This window comes from Oryctolagus cuniculus, chromosome 1, assembly GCF_051225735.1.
Source record: "Oryctolagus cuniculus isolate XC-2025 breed Fujian yellow rabbit chromosome 1, ASM5122573v1, whole genome shotgun sequence".
Classification (NCBI taxonomy): domain Eukaryota; kingdom Metazoa; phylum Chordata; class Mammalia; order Lagomorpha; family Leporidae; genus Oryctolagus; species Oryctolagus cuniculus.
The window spans coordinates 166,017,351-166,038,243 of record NC_142867.1 but is presented as its reverse complement, the minus strand read 5'-3'; positions in this window follow the sequence as shown (position 1 = coordinate 166,038,243).

Here is a 20,893-nt window from a genome sequence, read left to right as displayed (position 1 = left end):
GTGAGCCATCACCTGCTGCCTCCCTGGGTACACATGAGCAGGAAGCTGGAATCAGGAGTTGAGCTGGGGTTTCTACCTAGGCACTCCTGATGCAGTCATTCCAACCTGTGGCTTACCTAGTTTTCTAAATAAGAAATATTTATCCCAAACGCATCCTTCAGCTTCACGGATAGCCACATCTATCTTTTCCCTGGGATGCAGCGGCTCATGCAGATGAGAGCAATCCTTTTCTTTTTCTTTTTTTTTTATTTTTTTCTTTCTTTTTTTTTTATTTTTGACAGTCAGAGTGGACAGTGAGAGAGAGAGACAGAGAGAAAGGTCTTCCTTTTGCCGTTGGTTCACCTTTCAATGGCCGCCACAGCCAGCGCACCGCACTGATCCCAAGGCAGGAGCCAGGTGCTTCTCCTGGTCTCCCATGGGGTGCAGGGCCCAAGCACTTGGGCCATCCTCCACTGCACTCCCTGGCCACAGCAGAGAGCTGGCCTGGAAGAGGGGCAACCGGGACAGAATGCGGCGCCCCAACCGGGACTAGAACCCGGTGTGCCGGTGCTGCAAGGCGGAGGATTAGCCTAGTGAGCCTTGGCGCCGGCCTAATCCTTTTCTTATGCAGGCTTCAGCCCAGTTGTATGAGGTAGTGCTCACCTTCCAGATGAGGCTGGCACTGTGATAATTGAATCAACTTTCTAAAATTTCAAAGATGGAAAAACCTCAGAGGTTTTCTAATTCAGTTCCTCCATTGCCTGCTCCATTTTGCAAATGAGAAAACAGAGACCTGGAATTAGGCACTGTTGGTCATGCCATATAGCTAAACACAGGAATCTCTTGTATCACTGTGCCTTTCTCCCCACGCATGGGGCCATAGCTTTGTAGAGTGGACTGTGTTACCCTTGAGAGTATGGGACAAATTGTTAAATAAAATGTGAGGTGTGTGAGTAGTGGGAAAATATTGAAACCTTGATAAGAATCTGAAAAACAACTCAATTTGGAGGAAATTCATATTATTTTTAGGTTCTTTTTCAAGATAGCAAGCAAAAAGAATTTTGATTTTTTAAAAAGATTTATTTATTTATATGAAAGGCAGAGTTACAGAGAGTCAGATGCAGAGAGAGAGAGCGATCCTTCATCTGCTCCTTTAAACTCTATATGGCTGCAATGGCCCAAGCTGGACCGATTTGAAGCCAGGAGCCAAGAATTTCTTCAGGGTCTCCCACATGGGTGCAGAGGCCCAATGAGTTGGGCCATTTTCCACTACCTTCCCAGGCACATTAGCAGGGAGCTGGATTGGAAGTGGAGCAGCTGAGAGTCTAACTGGTGCCCATATGAGATGCCAGCCCTGCAAGCAGCAACTTAACCTACTATGCCATGGTGCTGACTCCAGGAATTTTTATTTTAATCACAAAACCTATCATCTATTTTTATTACTTCACTATGTGTTTTAATGGATAGTCATAACATACATAGAACATTATAATTTTAAAAATTTGTCTTAATATTTGTTGAGTGTGTATGTATTCTGCTGTGCAGCTAACGGACAAAAGAAGGTTTGTGTATCACACATCTCAATTGTTCCAGTGTTTTCAGAGACTTTTCACACAGATGCAATGCATTCTGAAATCTTTACATTGTGCTTGAGGTCTGCTCACCCCTCATGTCTATATGGAGGACACAACCTGACACAGCAAATGGAGCATTAAACAGGCTTTCCCTGCATAATGCCAGCAGCCCGGCATGGCAAAAAAGTAGTTGTACACAAGTTTGAGAAGACGTGTCCAAACTGCCTTCAAACTTCAGGTTGTGTGCTCTGAGCCACCAGATACAACTTGAGACTCTCCACTTCAGACTTGGTATCTTCCTTTAAAAAGTACATCAGCTTGGGCTTTTGAGGTTCTTAGCAGTCCCACCAAGGTTTGTCTTTCAGTTCTTAATCCTTGGAACCAGAGTAAGTTTCTAGCCAGAATAACAGTGCTTATGTGAAAGGCCTTGGAAATCTGAAGATTTGACTTTGAATTTAACCTCTGCCCACGTTAGCTGTGTGAGCTTGTGCTGAGTGTTCAGCTTTTCTGGATGAATAAGCTCAATATGAGGGCTAAGAAAGACTGGTTCTGTTATAGGATATGGCTACAAGCTCAAGTTCTGAAGCTGCTTATAAGACAATGATTTGGGGAGCCAAAGCTCTGGAGTGTGAGTTTTACCTAATTGTAGATTCGACTACAATGTCTAAGCAAGAGCATCTCCAAAGGAACAATCCAGCATCCTCTGCACCAGACAGGACCAGTGCTCCATGGCAACACTGTAGAGTACTAGCTGAACCCTAACACCTATAGACTGAAAGTTTCTCAGGTCTCTATTTTTTTATCTAAATCTTTGAGGTACCAGAACATTTTATTTAGAGGAGGAAGTTGGTATGCATCAAATAATTGATTCTAGATGTTCTTTTTAAAAGGCAAGTTTATTTGAACATTAATTATTAATATAAGAATATCAATTAGAAAAATAATACTGTCATTAGCAGTTTAAGTTGGAGCTTAGATTGTACATTGTACTGCTAAGGAAAATTCAGAATCTTATTCAACCAACTTTGAAGAATAAGCTCTTGTTGCATTTAAAAAGAGAGGGCAAGATGAAAGAAAACCTTTACACGGAGAAAGTTGATGAAATCTACATCATTCTCAACAGTATAATCTTCCTTATGGCTTGCATTAGAGTCTCCTTGGTTGGAAGAAGTTTGTTTTTGTTTTTTTCAATTTTTTTTTCCAATTCCATGCATCTACTGGGTCCCTTTCAGCTTGGTTTCATGATAATTTTTACTAATCCATATAGTTGTGCGTAAGACTGGTGTGGATCCAAAAATGAGTTGTAAAATTTGGGTTTAACCATAAATGCAAATAGATAAAAAGATTTTATGAAGTGGATAAAACTCTAGAACCACACAAAAAGAAAAAAATTCTCAACTGTTCAGTTGTCTGTAGATGTGCTATTCAATGCAAAAAAGGTATATTCAATGCTACCTAAATTTCCTACAATGATGCCATATGGCATCTAAGGTCTTTCATAACCAGGCTGTCACCCACCTGTCTGCTTGGCCTCTATCCAATGGCCTCTTGAGTTGCAGTAACTCCGAATTACTGACTTTTGCTTGAACACATCATGCTATTCCGTAACTGTACCCCTTGATGTACTGTGTGCTTTTTCTGGATTGCTTTCCTCTCCTAGTAAACCCCTACCCTTTTCTAAAGATGTGGCTCTATTATCCTTGCCGCATGCCTTTGTCCTGAGTGGCATGATTAATAATTCTGCATGTGTCACATTGCATCCTAAAAATTTGTAAACACGTTTTTCTAACAATCTAGACTATACACCCTAAAGGGCAATGACTGTGTTATTTGTCATTAATTCTTAGTTCCTAGAACATAGTAGGTCTTTAAGCAAGGTTTTCCAATGAATGAATGGATAATGCACATGTGAATTCTAAGTAGTGTGTCCAAGGGGTGGTAGGTTGAGCTATGGAAATGAAGACAGGGCCAGAGTTGTGGCACAGAGGGTAAAGCCGCCACCTGGAGGCCAGCCTCCCATGTGGGCGCCCGTTTGTGTCCCAGCTGCTCTACTTCCAATCCAGCTCCCACAAATGGGCTAGGAAAGCAACAGGTAATGGTTCAAGAACCTGGGCCCCTGGCACCCAAATGAGAGATCCACAATGAACTCTTGGCTCCTGTCTTCCTCTGGCCTAGTGCCGGCCGATGCGGCCATCTTGGGAGTGTTTGAAGATCGATTCTCCCTCTTCCTCTCCCTCTATTTCTCTTTCATCTTCCCTTTCTCCCTCCCTCCATCCCTCCATCTTCCTCTCTCTCTGTAACTCTTTCAAAATAAATTAATAAATATTTTTTTAAAATGAAGATATGGCCTTTATCCTCAAGGAGATTATAAATGGGGGAAAATTATCATGTTAATCTTATTTTTAATCAAAATATTTAAAGTTTTTTTTTCCTTTGAGAGGCAGAGAAACACCCATCCTCTGATTCACTCCCCAGCAGACCGTAATGTGTAGCACTGGGCCATGGTGGAAGCTGAGGGTCAGAAGCATGATCCAGCACTCCCACACAGGGGGAGGAACCAATTACTTGAGCCATCTTTGCTCTCTCCCAGGGTCTGCATTCACAAGGAGATGGTGTTAGACACACAGTCAGCTATCATACTCGGGTACTCTGATATGAACATGGGCATCTTAATTGCTAGACCAGACACCTTCCCTCTTGAAGACAGATTTGTATGGATTGTATCAGGGGTGTGAAATGCTATGGAAGCATGTGAGCCTATAAAAACTTGTTGAAATATTAATAATAAAAAGAAATATTTATTGATTAAATAGCAAAGAACAATGGTGCATCATTTTGATAGATGAAGAGGAAAAACTTGGTAGAAAAGATAGTATTTAAGGTGGAGTTTATAAAGTGAACAACTGTATAGCTTGGAAAGGTTGAGTTTATACAAGAAGAGTCATGAATACCTGATATGTTAGGAAAATTACAAGTAACCCAATTTAGTTGGAAAATAGTGAACATGAGAAGAAATTGTAGGAAATTTGTCTGAAGATCTACAGTGGAAGCACTACCAATCCATAGATTTTAAGGAGAAAATAATGAGGAACCATTGAAGGTTTTGGAGCAGGGGAGTAAAATGATGTATTAATATGTATATTGAATGAAAAATAACCAAGATAATAGGTAGAAAGTGCTTAGAATATTTGTTTGACTGTAACAAATACTCAATGAACATTTACTGTTGTTATCAGATAGTCTCTAAAAAGAATATGGGGGGTGGGGGGGACTGAAGCCAAAGGAGAAAATTAAGCTATAGCAACAGACTTGGTAAAAGATAATAAAATGTGGGGCCGGCACTGTGGCATAGCAATGCCGGCATCCCATATGGGTGCCGATTCAAGTCCCAGCTGCTCCACTTCCTATCCAGCTCTCTGCTGTGGCCTGGGAAAGCAGTGGAAGGTGGAAGATGGCCCAAGTCCTTGGGTCTCTGCACCCACATGGGAGACCCAGAAGAAGCCCCTGGCTCCCAGCTTCTTTCTGATCAGCACAGTTCCGGCCATTGTGGCCATCTGGGGAGTGAACCAGCGGATGGAAGACCTTTCTCTCTCTCTGCCTCTGCCTCTCTGTAATTCTGCCTTTCAAATAAATAAAAATAAATAAAGCTTTAAAAAAGATAATAAAGTGCTAAATCTAAACAAAGGCTGTAGACATGAAAAGCAATGGATTGTATTTAGAGGACATATTAAAGGTAGAACAGAGGTAACTTGGTCCCTGGATGGTGACCCAAGGGGTGTCATCCATGAGAAGAGTGATGTTATAAAAATAGTAAAACCATAGGAATAAGGGAGTCCAGAAGGCAGATGATGGGTGTGTTTGGCATGTTGAGTTTGAGCGATCCCTAAGACTCAAAAATGTCCACAAATACTTGAGATATATGAGTCTGAGGTCTAAGAAAGAAGTGTAGACAGTGTGAGGCAGAAGCATAGACGTGGTAGTTGACACTGTGCCAGGGACTTAAATGAGCTCCCTGCCACCCCCCTCCCCCATCCCCAAGTGTAAAGGAATCAGAGTAGTGAGGACAGGAACTTTGTGCCTGCTGATTTTCAGTCAGAGGCCAACCTTCACAGTGTCTTTTCTCACCAGTCAGGCTACTTGGAGTGTCCATGGCTATTATAAATCGGAAAGACAGAATACAAGGCAAGGAAGGCAGTATACGTATGTATAAACTGCTACGACGTGATCAGTTATAAGCTTATCCCAGCAATACACAGAAGCTTTGAAAGAACAACAGAGGCTTGCTAGCGTCCCATCAGAGTGCCTCTTAGTGTATTAGCGGTAACTGATCATTGATCTATGCTATATTAGGGAAGAGCTTGTTCATTAGGAAGAATTATTTTTAGATTGTCCCTTGAATTTTGCTATTACATAGAAAACTGCCTTTTAACTATGTGCCTCACAGTTTTCACTCCCCAATCATTATTTTTAACTAGATAATAATCATAATACCTTATAATTATATACTTATTAGCAGCTCATAAAACCATCTCCAGATTCTCACAGCAACTTCATAAGATAGGATATAATTGTTCCCATTTAACAGATTTATAAACTGGGTTTGGAGCATGTTGTGATCTTATCACGACAGGAATAGGAAACCACTGTGTATCTCGATTTTAAAAACTGAAATACCACTAAGTGATTCTGAGTGTTCATATCCCTCAATTTGTGGCACGTGGTCAATGTCAACCATGCAAGTTTCTCTTTGCTTTCATCTTTCTGTTCTTCATTTTTCATCTTCCACCCCAAATCCCTTTTACAACTACAAAAGGCAGCTAGTCTTCTGTATGTTAGAGACAATGTTGAGTGATAAAGACAAGGAGTAAAATGAGACACTGAGAACAATCGCATTTGTGTACAATTCTGGGGCCAGTATTGTGGCACAGCAGGTTAAGCTACTGCCTACAACACCAGCATCCTATGTGGGCATCACATATAAGACCCATCTGCTTTGCTTCTGATCTAGCACCTTACTAATGCACTTAAGAAAAGCAGCAGAAAATGTCCCAAGTGCTTGGGCCTCTGCACCCATGTGGGAGACCTGGATGGAGTTCCAGGCTCCTGGCTTCAACCTGGCCCAGTCCCGGCTGTTGTGGCCATTTAGGAAGTGAATTGGTGATGGAAGATGTCTCTCTTCTATCTGGTTCTCCATCTTTCTCTGTTATTCTGCCTTTCAAATAAATAAACATGTTTCATAATATGTGTTCATTTCTACCACACATAAAAATATTCTATGTACTTAGGATAAGTTTATATGTGTGAAGGGCAGAGGAACAAAAGCACAGAATACAAAGAGCCTTTCTGTCTGGAATCTTCTGGGAACACGACTTTCTCCATCAGAGATCCTGAGGTGTTCAGCATTGATCAGCTGACCTGAGCAGGAATCTGATGCTCCTGAGACCTCATGAAAATACGGGATGGAGCTCGGCTTCCTCACTCCCCACCCCCACCTTGCGCAAGCCCCACCTCACTGGGCTGTGGCTGACAACAAGTGTTCCCTCCCCCAGCCCTGTTGCTGGAAAGCCTGCCTGTGTGGCAATACACAGTGGCTGAACGAAAGAAAAAGAAACCACAGGACGCAGGGCCTCATGCCCAGTTTTGGTTCAGTGGGTCTAAGGTAGGGCCTGGACATGTGCCTTTCCAACTCGTTTCCACATGGCGTTGATCCGGGCTTAAACGTTGGGAACAGTAAGTCAGGGAGGTAAAGGGGAACCCTGGAGGCTGGGGATGGAATCACAGAAGGTTTTCAAACTTACTGCCCCTTCCACCAGACTTTAGCTCAGCCCCAGACCCATCCCGTCTCTCAAGATAAGCCCTCCTGAGTTATTTCCTTTTTCACCTTGTTTTCAATCTCTTTTCCTCTACTAGTTTCTCCCTCCAGTTTTGCCTGTAATTTGGTAGAGCTGATAAAAAGAAAGGAGTTCTAGCCAAAAAGAATTGTACAGAGCCCCATCTCTTCACTTAAGCAAGTGACTTACCTTATGGGTGTATAAATATCCTCACATCTAAACACAAACAAAGCACTGTTACAACGTTAGTCAATTATTTTACTGCTGGTAGTAATATCATCATTGCCATTTTGAATCTAGGGTATGGCTATTAAAGGATCTTTACTATTACTAGTATAATAAAAACAGATATAAAATCAAGTAAGTGGACGATGATGTGAGATCGTCAACTGAACATTGAAAAATATAATTGTTAATTCTGCTCATTTCCAAAATGTGTTTCTTTGATCTGAGGGAGGACCTGGGACAAAGACATCACAGCAGTGGCAAGTGTCCCTTGTGCCCGGATTTTGGTTTGTAAATACTATTGCCTACTAAAAAGAACCAGAATTCCTTTAAGAAATATGTAGTTTCTTGTCTGGACCAGAGGTTGTACAAGGTCAGTGGGGACATTGGGGGCCAGAAAATTAAGAAATATTTAAAAATTAATGAAGTCATGGCAAAAAGAGCCAGATTTAAGGAGCTCCCACAGGCAAAATTTGGAATAATTTGAACATCAAAAAGAATAATAACTGCAATCAATTGAAGCATAGTGAATATGTGAGATTTTATGAGTCTATTATACTAAAAAGGTGGAAGAAAAAAGCAAAAATTACATACGACACCTTTGGGATGTTTATTACACAGCTCCTTACATTGAAAATTGGTTATTAAATGGAGAGAATTAACAATTTATCTTGTCCTCAATGGGAGTTATTTCTACTTTACAGGAAAAAAATTTATAGCTAATAAGTGAAGAGATAATAGTACAATCAGAAAAATACCATTTTGCAATTTGTGACAAAATAATTGATTTGCACAAAAGTCACCAATGATTGATAAAACTATAGGGAAAAATTAATTCAAAGGGGGATATTTGCTGTGCCAGTTGCAAGGGGAGAACCATGTTTTGACGATGGAGAGATCTGTTAGTGGCTTACTCTGCTGATCAAACATGGCATGGCATCACTGGAAATGGGGAGGCAGTCTTAATGTGCTTCCTGGTATGATACCATACAAAGTAATCTTCATGAAAACTTCTTACCAAAGTATTAAATCTAAATCTAATCAAGCCTCCAAAAATTCTAGTTTATAGTTAATTTAGGAGTTAGGAGGAGGTGGGGTGGGGGGATGGCTTTGCAAACTTCACACGGGAATAATTCTGCAAGGCAGTTGACCTGAATTCTTCAGAGTCAATGTCATTGGGAGGAAGAAAAATTGAAGTAAATTATTTAAATCGTAGAAGAGAGGACATTTCACTAAATGAATGCGTAGTCCCTGATTAGATCTTGATTTGGTCAATTTTGGGGTCCATTAGGGAAATTTAAATATAGATTAGATACTAGGGAATTGGTTTTTTGTTATGATAATGGTATTGTGGTTATATAAGAGAACATCTTTAGTTTTTAGACATGGATGCCATACTATTAATGAATGATGCATCATGATATATATGTAGTTGACCCTCTATGTTGTCTGTATTTAGGGATGCAGAACTTGTAGATACAGAGGAACATTTTAAACATATGCGGATTTTAGTATCTGCTAAAACCAATCCTATGGATACTAGGGGATTACCTGTAATATATTTTTAAATAGATCTGCAAATATTCCCTGGGTAATAAAACCAGTGAAGCCAATTGCTAAAAAATATGACTATGGTTACTTCTTTTTCTTTTTTTTTTCCTACTTTGCTGTATATTTGCAATGCTTAATATAAAAGATCTTACCTTTAAACATATAGTTTAAACTTTATATTCTAAATGTAATAATATACTCACATGGCTCCTGAATTATGATTCTTAAATTGTATCATGATGTGAAAGCCATAAGCAGTTCATGGAAATCAGGTTTCGTGTCTGGAATGTTGACCTTTCCCCTGCGTCGCCATATGAGATATGACCCTCTTTCAGGACGTTAGGTAGCTCCCAGTCTTCTGACCAGGAGAGAAAACAGCCAATCTCCTGTTGTGTAGTGTGTTGCTGAGCTATATTTGGAAGGCTATGTGTAGTAAATGTTATCTCTGCTTTATATCTTCAATTTATGCCTTATAGCTTTCAGTTTGTTGCAATGTGACCCCAATATCAGTAGAGGAGCATCTGTATTTTAATTTGTGTATATGTGTACTCTTAGAACACATATCACAAATGATAATTGCCTCAAAATGCTAGTTCCATTATTCAAACTAAATTAAGAAGAAAATCCTATCCTTGTCTCAACTTAAATTTTTTTAAAGAATGAGGTTTAAACGAAAATACCAATAAACAAGCAAACAAATGTCTCATTCCACACTCCCACCCCATTCTTCTAATTGATTTACTTGGCTTCCCTTTGTTGTATCAACAGAGAAAGGCTGAAGTTGTAATTCACTCTGAATATGCCAAAGACATTTTGCACTCACTCAAATCATAAGGTCAAAGAGAAAGAAAGTGGCAGAAAGAGAATGCAATGAGAAGACAGATGGAGTAGGGAAGCTATATGAGACAGATGGGCCTCTCTCGGAACAAGCAATGTAGCCATAATAATAAAAGTGTTAAAACCATTCCCGGAGAGTGGTGAAAACGCTAAAAGCTGGAGCACCCTAACTCGCTAGAAATGGGATCAGCGCTGACCTAGGTTCACTCCAACCTGCCTAAACTTAGAATTTGTGTCCTTTCAACCTCTTGAAAGATCACCTCATGTCAGGTACTTTTCTTACTGCTTAAGATAGATCAGAAAACAAAGTACCCAAATTCCTGTCTCCACAGGAAAACAATGAATAACGAATTAGCTAAGTGGGGCATAGGTTGCAGTTTAGGATGGTTAACGTATAACCCCCAGAGATAATGCCATTTGAGCAAAGACATGAAGAAGGTGAAGGTGTCGACTGTGGTCGTGACCATGGGAAGACTTTTTCCAGGCACAGAAACAGCAAGTGGAAAGGCCTTGTGGCAGCTATGTGCCTGGCAAGTCCCAGGAATGGCACGAAGGCCAGAAGACAGAGGAGAATGACAGAAGACAGAGGAAAATGGCAAGGCCTGGGGTCAGAAGGAATGGGGACCAGACCCTGAAGGCCTGAACACAAGGAAGCATTTGGATTTTAACAAGAGCCAGGGAAACATTTTGAGAAGAGAGAAGTGACATTTTATGGCTTCCAGTTAACATTTTTATCTTTGCCCACTTTATCTGAAAGTTTCTATACACTGATTCACTCCCCCAAATGCCTACAACAGCCAGGACTGGGCCAGGCCTACACCAGGGGACGGGAACTCAATCTGGGTCTCCCAACTGGATGGCAGGCATCCAACTACTGGAGCCATCATTTGCTGCTTTCCCGGGATGCACATTAGCAGGAGGCTGGCTCTGAAGAAGAGCCGTTGAACTGGAACCAGATACTCTGACAGGGATGCACGTGTCCCAGGTGCAATCCTAATTACTGCACAGAATGCCTGCCCCAGCTTCCATTTTTACAGGACAGCCCTGTTGAAATAACTGAAGGGGGTGGGGCCCTGAAGGAGCTGGGAGACTGGCTAAGAAGCTGTTGTAGTCATCAAGTGAATGACGCTGGTTGCTTGGATCAAGGTGAAAGCAGTGAAGTGCGGGCCGGCACCATGGCTCACTTGGTTAATCCTCCACCTGTGGCGCCGGCATCCCATATGGGCACTGGGTTCTAGTCCTGGTTGCTCCTCTTCCAGTTCAGCTCTCTGCTGTGGCCCAGGAATGCAGTGCAGGATGGCCCGAGTGCTTGGGCCCTGCACCCGCATGGGAGACCAGGAGGAGGCGCCTGGCTCCTGGCTTCGGATCGGCGCAGCGTAGCGGCCGTTTGGGGGGTGAACCAACGGAAGGAAGATCTCTCTCTCTCTCTCACTATCTAACTCTATCTGTCAAAAAGAAAATCACTAGGGAAAATATCTGTCACTAAACTTATTTAAAAAAAAAAGGAAAGAAAGCAGTGAAGTGTAAAAATAAAGTAAAGGTAATTGGATCAGATGCTTGCCGTGTGAGGAAGCGAAAGGAAAATATCTTTAGCTCCGTAATTCTCAGTGTCAAAGGGCAAGATGTTTACTTTTCTACCTAGGAATAAACTTTATTCAACATGCAAACTACCTTGTTAATTAAAAGGAGCAAGTTATCTTGTGTGTCTTTCTGGAAAGTGCATGGAACAGGACAATGAGACGTGTCTTTAGGGCTGTTGGGGGCAGGAGTACAGTGAGTACATGAACACGTGAATTCAGAAGAAAGCCCCAGAAATGGCTCTATTTACTGCCAGTGTAAATTTTTATTTAAAACCATTTAGAGTGTGCTCTTGCTTGGATGCCAGATTTTTATCTTTTAGCACAGAGTGGGCCCACTTCAGAGCTCCATAGGGTCCTGCAATGACAGCTACTTTAAAGAAAAATTAAGCATCATTCTTATTGTTAAAGGCAAAGACATCAAGTGAAATTGTAATTTTGAAGTCACTACCAAGCAAAAAAGCTAGAGAGTTGTCCTGATTCAGGAGCAGAGGTTAGAGAATCAAGAGGAAGCGGTGAATTGGGTCCCAGCAGTGTGGCGTTCCACACAATAAATGTCAGCAGCATCCTGGAACTTCAAGAACAGCCCAGCTGCTCCTCTTCTGACCCAGCTCTCTGCTGTGGCCTGGGAAAGCAGAAGAAGATGGCCAAGTGCTTGGGCTCCTGCACCCGCATGGGAGACCGGGAAGAAGCTCCTGGCTCCTGGCTTCAGATCAGTGCCGTCGTGGCCAACTGAGGAGTGAACCAGTGGATGGAAGACCTCTCTCTCTCTCTCTCTCTCTCTCTTGCTCTCTCTGCCTCTTCTTCTCTGTGTAACTCTTTCAAATAAACAAATAAAATCTTTAAAAAAAAAATTGAGGCCGGCACCACAGCTCACTAGGCTAATCCTCCGCCTGCGGCACCGGCACCCCTAGTTCTAGTCCCAGTTGGGGTGCTGGATTCTGTCCCGGTTGCTCCTCTTCCAGGCCAGCTCTCTGCTGTGGCCAGGGAGTGCAGTGGAGGATGGCCCAAGTGCTTGGGCCCTTCACCCGCATGGGAGACCGGGAGGAAGCACCTGGCTCCTGGCTTCGGATCAGTGCAGCACGCCATCCGCAGTGGCCATTTTGGGGGGTGAACCAACGGAAAAAGGAAGACCTTTCTCTCTGTCTCTCTCTCTCACTGTCTAACTCTGCCTGTCAAAAAAAAAAAATGGAGTAGCCATTAGAAATTGGGTTGTATGTGAGGTTTTTTGTTTGAAAGTTTTATTGAGATACAGTTGCCATACAATGCATTGCATATAAAGTGTACATACTGAAAAGTTGTGCCTTATATATAAACCAGAATCATGACAGTGAACTTATCCATCACCATGCAAAGTCTCCTGGGCACTTTTTGTCACTCACTGCTCATCTATTGCTCCTTCTGGTGCGACCATTGATCTGATTTTGTTACAATGGGTTAGTTTGTGTTTGCTGTAAATTAAATTATACAATATATGCTTTTGGGGGGTCTTGTTTTTTTACTCAGTATTTTTTTAATTTTCATCTATTTTGCAACAAGTGTCAATAATTGGTTCCTTTTAATGGCTGAACAATATTCCATTGTGTGGCTATACCATGATGAGTTTATCCATTCTTCTGTTAATGAATATTAGAGCCTATTGCCAGGTTTTGGTTTAACAACTACAAATGCTATGGACATTTGCATGTGAGTCTTTTTATGAACATGTGCTTCTTTTGTTGTTTTTTGTTTTGTTTGAGAAGATACCTATAAATGGAGTGACATTAATACTTTCAAGAAACTACCAACTATGGGGTATCTTTGCTGTGTTATTATTCTTGTGAATCTAAGTAAGTTGGTATTTTAATTATGGTTAACATGGCTATGCTTTGAGAACACTAACTCCTTTTTCGAGCTTTTTCATTTAGCACAATCTGTAACTCAGCCTAATGGCTGACTGGCACGAATGAGGCCCAGTACTTCACACTGGCTAACTGATAGCCACGTCAACAACCGTACGCTGCTATGCAAGTAAGTCAAGCCGGGACTGGGAGTTTTCACTCCACAGATGACACAGGGAAGCTAAGATAACACACCTTCCAGGGCAATAAACATTGGTGCCTTCAAAATGCGATTTGAGACACAGCTGACTGTATTCACTCTGAAGACCTCAGCCGCCAGGTGCTCTGTGTCCTGAAAGGTGCTAATGGCTTCCAGCACTCCGGAGCTATTGAGATTCATCTTGAAGGGGTGTGTTTTCTCAGATCATTTGGAAAATTTCTTCCATAGATGCGCAGTATTACTAGCACTCTGTGCGCAAGTCATTCTCTCATTTTTTTTAAAAAAAGATTTATTTATTTATTTATTTGAAAGGCAGAGCAACAGAGGGAACAAGAGACAGAGTGAAAGACAGAGAAAGAGATCTTCTTTCCACTGGTTCACTTCCCAAATGGCTACAACAGCAGGGCATTGGTCTAAGCCAAAGCCAGGAGCCTGGAACTCCATCCAGGTCTCCCACGTGGGTGGCAGGAGCTTCCACTGCTTTCCCAGGCTCATTATGAGGGAGCTAGATGTGAAAAGAGCAGCTGGGTCTTGAACTGGTGCCCTGATATGGTTTGCCAGCATCACAAAGTTCTGACTTAACACACTGAGCCACCATACCAGCCCCTCAATCATTTCTTTTCCCTATTGTGCCTATCTGTCATACATTCCTTTTGCTTATCATGCATTTGTGTGCTTTGCAACAAACTGATTAATTCAGGAACTGTCTTTAACTCACTTGGCTTGTGATTAGATTAAAGGGTAAAGGGACCTGCCCCTTCTAGAAAAGCTATTCTTGAATATGCGATTGGTATTGGGGTAGCCAGGCTACCCTGGGGTTGGTCCAGTATGACACTTAGAAATTATTTCCCAAAATGGCATTTCCCCTAGCAGTGTATTAGAGTTCCAGTACTTTCACATCCTCAGTGTAGCTCAGTATGGTCAGTCTTTTTAATTGTATTCATTCTAATAAGTATGTGGTGATGCCTCATTAGGTTTAATTTGCGTTTTCTTAATGGCAAATGCTGTAGGATATCTTTTTTGTGTTTATTATCTATCCACTTATCTTCTTTTTAAAAAGAGTTATTTAAAAGAATTACACAGAGAGAGGGAGAGACAGATACCTCTATCCACTGGTTCACTCCCAAGATGGCTGCAGCAGCTGGGTTTGGGCCAAAGCCAGGAATCACAAACTCAATCTGGATCACCCACATGGGTGACAGGAACCCAAGTTCTTGAATAATTACCTGATGCCTCCTTGGATGTACCTTATTAAGAAGTTGGAATCTAAAATACACCCAGGACTCAAACCCAGGTCTCCAGTATAGGATGCAGGCATTCCAATAGATAACTTAACCTCTACACCAAATGCCTCTCCCTTCAAGTGAATTTTAGAATTAGGTTATCAACTTCTAGAAAGGAGGGAAGGAAGGAAGGAAGGAAGGAAGGAAGGAAGGAAGGAAGGAAGGAAGGAAGGAAGGAAGGAGGCCTATTGAGATTTGGATAGGATTGCATTGAATCTACACAGCAATTGGTTGAGAAATGGCATTTTAACAATATTTAAATCTCAACCTTATTTATTTAATTCTTCTTTAATATCTCAGTAGCATTTTATATAGTTTCAGTGTATACTATTTTAGATTTATCCCTAAGTATCTTGGATTTGCTGATGATATTTTAAGTTATATTGTTTTTAAATTCATATTTCTTACCAATTTGCCACTGATTTATTGAAACACAGTAGATTATGCTTTTAAAATACCTGCAACTGTGTTAAACTCAACTCTAGTAACTTTTTGTTACTAGAATTCAAGAAGTTTGTTAAAATTCTTGAAATTTTATAGACTGTCATATCCTCTGTGAATTAAGAGAATTTTACTGCTTCCTTGCTGTTACAAGTGCTTTGTTTGTCTTTTTATTGCCTTATTTCATGGGTTAAAACCTCCAGTACATTAACAGCAGAAAAGCTGACAGCAGATAGCTACATCATGGCTAAATATCAGGTGGGAAGTATATAGTCTTTTATCAGTAAGTATGCCATTAACTGTAGGTTTTTCATAAATGCTGTTTAACTGCTTGAAAAAGTTCACATCTGTCCCTGTTATACCAAAGTTAAAAAAAATTTATGTGACAAAGTGATGGAGAGGGAGAGACAGAGAGATCTTCCTTTTGTTGGTTCATTTCCAAAATGGCTACCATAGGAATGGGTCAGGCCTATGCCAGGAGCTCAGAACTCCATCTGGGTCTCCTATGTGGTTGGCAAGGGGCCCAAATAGTTGGGCCATTTTCCACTGTCCTCCCAGGCACTCTAGCAGGGATCCAGATCGGAAATGGAGCAGCTGGGACCTTCAACTGTGCTCCAACTGCGCTCCAATGTGGAATTCTAGTATACCCACTGCTCCACAATGCTGGCCCCTTGCTGAGAATTTTTAAAAGCCAGGAGTAGATACTTTTATAAATTTAATGAGATGACTATGAAGTTTTTCCTTTTTAGTTTGATAATGCATGAATTGGATTTACTAGTTTTCCAGTGTTAACAAGTTCTGTATTCCTGTGATAAATCCTGCTTGGTCATGCCATATTTTCTCTTTTCTAAGTTGTTGGATTTAATTTGATGTTGATCAGCTATTACCTGAAATTCTGTATCTATATTCATAATGGATGCTGATCTGTAGTTTTACTTTTTTATAATGTTCTTAGTTTGGTTTTGGTATCAAGGTAATGCCAACCTCAAAGAAAGAGTTGTGTTATTCCCTCCTGTTTTATCTTCTGAGTGTTTGTACAGAACTGCTATTATTCCTTAAATGTTTGGTAGAATTCATCATCACCATCTGCTCCTGGAGTTTTCTCTGCAGGAAAGTCTTTAACTATAAATTGAATTTTTATGATCAATAGAGGGCCTTTCAGTTATCAAGTTTTTTCTTTGGTGAATTTGGGAATATGTCTTTTAAGGAATGTGTCCATTTTATTTTAGTTGTGAGATTTCTTAGCATAAAGTTGTTCACAATATTTCCTTCTTAGGTTTTAAATAATTTTTATTCATTTTAACATGGGATCAATAGTGATATCCCCCCGCTTTATTCCGGTAATTGTAATTTGTATCCACTCCCTTGTGTTATGTTCATCAGCCTGGGTAGAGTTTTATCAGTCTTTTTTCCTTTTTATTTTATTTAAATTTTGTTTTTACTTTTGAGATTATATATCTTTACATTATAATCAAAGGCTTAATGCTCTACTAATTAAAAAAATTCAACAAATAAAAGTAAAAAGATCAGGAAACCATGTGGCTATGAACAACAATCAAAGAAAAGATATTTAGGGCTGGCACTGTGGTGCAGCAGTTGAGCCACTGCCTTCAGTGCCAGCAAACCATGTAGGTGCTGGTCTGAGTCCTGGCTGCTCTACTGACAATCCAGCTCCCTGCTAATGTACCTGGGAAAGTCGTAGAAGAAGGCCCAAGTGCTTGGGCCCTGTGCCCATGTGGGAGACCTAGGTGAAGCTCTTAGCTCATGTCTTTACCCTGGCCCAGCCCTGACAGTTGGGGCTATCTGGGCAGTGAACCACTGGGTGGAATTCCTCTCTTTCTCTGTAATTCTGCCCTTCAAATAAGTAAAAGAAAAAGATATTCAACTTTACTCATATAAAGTAAATTTTAAAAGTCACAAAATCATTACAACTATAGTGCTATACACTCTGGCCTCAGAATCAGCCCTAAAGGCATTCCGATCTGGCTGAAAAGCCCATGAGAGTATTTCAGGCATGGAAAGCCAAGACACTCTGGAAAAAAAAAAAAAAAAAAAAAAAAAAAAAAACCTAAATGACAGATCTCTGTGAGTGAGATCCCAGTAGAAAGAACAGGTCTTCAAAGAAGGAGGTACCTTTCTCTGAAGGGAGGAGAGAACCTCCACTTTGACTATGACCTTGTCTAAACAAGATAAGAGTCGGAGAACTCAGAGGGCTTCCATAGCCTTGGAAACGCATGACTGGAGCATAGGGAGATTACTGATGCCATAGACAGGAGTGTCAATTGGTAAAGTCAACAACAGGAGTCACTGTGCACTTACTCCTCATGTAGGATCTCTGTCCTTAATGTGCTGTACATTGAGATTTAATGCTATAATGAGTACTCAAACAGTATATTTCACTTTGTGTTTCTTTCTTTTTTTTTAACTTTTATTTAATGAATATAAATTTCCAAAGTACGACTTACGGATTACAATGGCTTCCCCCCATACCGTCCCTCCCACCCACAACCCTCCCCTTTCCCACTCCCTCTCCCCTTCCATTCACATCAAGATTCATTTTTGATTATCTTAATATACAAAAGATCAGCTTACATTAAGTAAGGATTTCAACAGTTTGCTCCCACACAGAAACATAAAGTGAAAAATAATAGATGATTTTTTTAAAATGCTGATGAAATCAGATCAGACCTATTGTCATGTTTAATCCCAGTGAGAGTCAAGTTGGGAGTTGATAATTTCTTTTCTTTTTTTTTTTTTTTTTTTTTTTTTTTTTTTTTTTTTTACAGAGGATCAGTTTAGTATGCATTAAGTAAAGATTTCAACAGTTTGCACCCCCATAGAAACACAAAGTGAAATATACTGTTTGAGTACTCGTTATAGCATTAAATCTCAATGCACAGCACATTAAGGACAGAGATCCTACATGAGGAGTAAGTGCACAGTGACTCCTGTTGTTGACTTTACCAATTGACACTCCTGTCTATGGCATCAGTAATCTCCCTATGCTCCAGTCATGCGTTTCCAAGGCTATGGAAGCCCTCTGAGTTCTCCGATTCTTATCTTGTTTAGACAAGGTCATAGTCAAAGTGGAGGTTCTCTCCTCCCTTCAGAGAAAGGTACCTCCTTCTTTGAAGACCTGTTCTTTCCACTGGGATCTCACTCACAGAGATCCTTTGCCAGAGTGTCTTGGCTTTCCATGCCTGAAACACTCTCATGGGCTTTTCAGCCAGATCCGAATGCCTCTAGGGCTGATTCTGAGGCCAGAGTGCTATTTAGGACATCTGCCATTCTATGAGTCTGCTGAGTATCTCACTTCCCATGTTGGATCACTCTCCCCTTTATTTATTCTATCAGTTAGTATTAGCAGGTACTAGACTTGTTTATGTGCTCCCTTTGACTCTTAGTCCTTTCATTATGATCAATTGTGAACTGAAATTGATCACTTGGAATAGTGAGATGGCATTGGTACATGCCACCTTGATGGGATTGAATTGGAATCCCCTGGTATGTTTCTAACTCTACCATTTGGGGCAAGTCAGTTTGAGCATGTCCCAAATTATACATCTCTTCTCTCACTTTGTGTTTCTGTGGGGGTTGAAACTGTTGAAATCTTTACTTAATGTATACTAAACTGATCTTCTGTAAAAAAAAAAAAAAAAAAAAAGAAAAAGAAAAAAGAAATCAATTCCCAACTTGACTCTCACTGGGATTAAACATGACAATAGGTCTGATCTGATTTCATCAGCATTTAAAAAATCATCTATTATTTTTCACTTTATGTTTCTGTGTGGGAGCAAACTGTTGAAATCTTTACTTAATGTATACTAAGCTGATCTTCTGTATATTAAGAGAATCGAAAATGAATCTTGATGTGAATGGAAGGGGAGAGGGAGTGGGAAAGGGGAAGGTTGCGGGTGGGAGGGACGGTTTTGGGGGGGAAGCCATTGTAATCCATAAGTCGTACTTTGGAAATTTATATTCATTAAATAAAAGTTAAAAAAAAAAACTATAGTGCTATATAATTCTTAATTTGTTTTACAAAGATTTAAAACAAAGTTTGACACAATGCTATGTTTGCAGGTAAACTGATGTACCCAGGCTTTTTGTCTTTATTTTCATTTGTAATTTTAACTCCCACATGCAAGGGAGAACATGCAGTGTTTGTATATTCTGTGTCTGGCTTATTTCATTCAATACGATGTCCTCCAGCTCTAACCACCAATTTTGATTCAAATGCTAGAATTGCATTCTTCTTTATAGTTGAATAATTTTCCTTGTGTATAAATACATTTTCTTTATCCATTCATCTGATGATAGACACCTTGGTTTGTTCCATATTTTAACTATTGTGAACAATGCTGCTATAAACATGGTGGTAAAAGTATCTTTTTGATACAATGTTTTCTTGTATTTTGTGTATATACTCAGTAGTGGGAATGCTGGATCATATGGTAACTCTATTTCCATTTTTTTAAGAAATCTCCAGATTGTTTTCCACAGTGGCTGCACTAACTTACATTCCCACCAACATTCTCCACATCCTTAACCACATTTGCTGCCCTCTCCATTGGATAATACCCATCCTGATAGGAGTGAGGTGAAACCTCATTGTGGTTTTAATTTACATTTGAGTGCCTTGTGACACTGAGCATTTTTTCTTTTCTTTTCTTTTCTTCCCTTTTTTTTTTTTTTTTTTTGCCATTTCTTCTTAAGGTCCTTTGCCCATTTCTTAATTGAATTGGTTATTTTTTGTTGTAGAGTTTTTTTTGAGTTGCTAATATATCCTGTATATTAATCTTTTATTGAATAAGTAGCTTAAAAATATTTTTCCATTCTGTTGGATATCTCTTTACGCTGTTGATTGCTTCCTTTGCTATACAGAAGCTTCTGCATTTAATACAGCCCCATCTGTCTAATTTTGTTTTCCTTACCTGTGCCTTATAGGTCTTCTTCCAGACATCTACATCACTCTCTTCAAGTATTTCCCCTATGTTTTCTTCTGGCATTTTCATTGTCTCAGATTTTATATTTAGGTCTTTGATCCAAATGACTCCAGAAAAGAGATTATTTGAACTCATAGAAGAATTTGGTAAAGTAGCAGGATATAAAATCAGTACACACAAAACAACAGCCTTTGTACACATAGACAATGCCATCACTGAGAAAGGACATCTAAGATCAGTCCCATTCACAATAGCTACCAAAAGAATCAAATATCTTGGGATAAATTGAACCAAGGATGTCAAAGATCTCTATGATGAGAATTACAAAATATTAAAGAAAAAAATAGAAGATACAAAAAAATGGAAAAATCTTCCATGTTCATGGATTGGAAGAATTAATATCATCAAAATGTCCATGCTTCCAAAAGCAATTTACAGATTCAATGTGATACCAATCAAAATACCAAAGATATTCTTCTCAGATCTAGAAAAAATGATGCTGAAATTCATATGGAAACACAGGAGATGTCGAATAGCTAAAGCAATATTATACAACAAAACAAAGCCAGAGGCATCATAATACCAGATTTCAAGACATACTATAAGACAGTT